We start from the raw sequence: 1,364 nt of genomic DNA on the forward strand, positions 1-1,364 counted from the left end.
ATATATAAAGACTCTCAATCAAAGACTTTGTATTATAGTTAAATCTTAAATTAATAATTTGGGCAGTTTTTTAGTATTTTTACATGTAACCAAATCACATAAACTCTGTAAAGTTGTGTCAAAGAGCATCTACATTGAAAATCTGGCACCAGGTTGGTTGTTTTAGCTCCCTCCTGCACTTCATTTCAGCTTATTGCACACGTTCAGCTGATCTCAGATCAAGTTATTTAATTAAACGCTAACGAGCCTGCAAAGTTCAGCTGTGGAGGAGTTCACGGTCTTTTTGAGCTTTTTAATTATTTCAAGTGCTGCGTTCTGCTCTTTCTGTAGGAGTTAACAGGCGTACAGATGTGAGTGGTAATGATAATCAGTGACGAGCGAGACTATTTACCTAGGCTGCACAACATCAACATGGCAAATAACAGCAATAAATCACATTTATCCTACGGTGTAGCTCAGTATACAAAAGTAAGCTGTATTTTTTTTTTTTGCTTTTACTGATGTCAGCATTGCGTTTGGGAGGAAAATCCAAATTTCTTTCAAATCATATAGAAAAGAAACACAATTTAACTCTATAAATTTGTTGATTAAAAATATAAATTGTAATTATTAATTCATTTTTCACAGATCAAGGGCAAATTTGGCAAAAAAAAAAATACAAAACGTATCGTAATAAACGCCAGCTTATCCCTGCAGCTATGGTAAACCTCTGGGGTAGGGTAGGGTCGGTGGAGGAGTYTTCACCTGAGGCCCTCAGTAAAATTAGTCTCAGTTTAGCGCTGCTGCCTAATGTCTTATTTGAATGAATATTCATAGGGCCTGATTCTGCTTTGACGATGAATTTGAGTGTAAAAACAAGCGATTCGGTGTAAAAATGTGGTGCTCTTTTCTTTTTTTTCTCCATACGCTTTTTAGTCTGGAGGGCTGAAACCAAGAGGTGTTGGTTATGTTTAGAAAACAGGTCTAATGTGATTCTAAAGGCGGTTTCTGCAGCCATCTGGCTTGCATGTGTGAGCAGAGGTGACGAGACGAGCCCGGATCGTCACGGTCAGCCGACCCYGCAGCTCTAATATTGTCATGATAGTTTCCTTCCCCGCTGCGAATGCGGAAGAGGCTTCTTATGACAGTGTATTTAAAATTCATACAATTATGAAACAGCGGGAGGATTTCTCTCAGCCCACTTCTCTCCCTCCCACCTTGTCATTGAGGAAGCCCAGGGTTTATCTGTAAAACAAAGAAAAGCCAGGGATCGTTTGCATAGTTAGCATAGTCTGCCTCGCAGGCACAATATGGATTTAATTTATATGCAAATGAAAGCAATAAAAAGGGGAGAATACACACTGGAAATCTCTGCTGTTTAAAAA

The sequence above is a fragment of the Austrofundulus limnaeus genome, unplaced genomic scaffold (assembly GCF_001266775.1).
Source record: "Austrofundulus limnaeus strain Quisiro unplaced genomic scaffold, Austrofundulus_limnaeus-1.0 Scaffold72, whole genome shotgun sequence".
Classification (NCBI taxonomy): domain Eukaryota; kingdom Metazoa; phylum Chordata; class Actinopteri; order Cyprinodontiformes; family Rivulidae; genus Austrofundulus; species Austrofundulus limnaeus.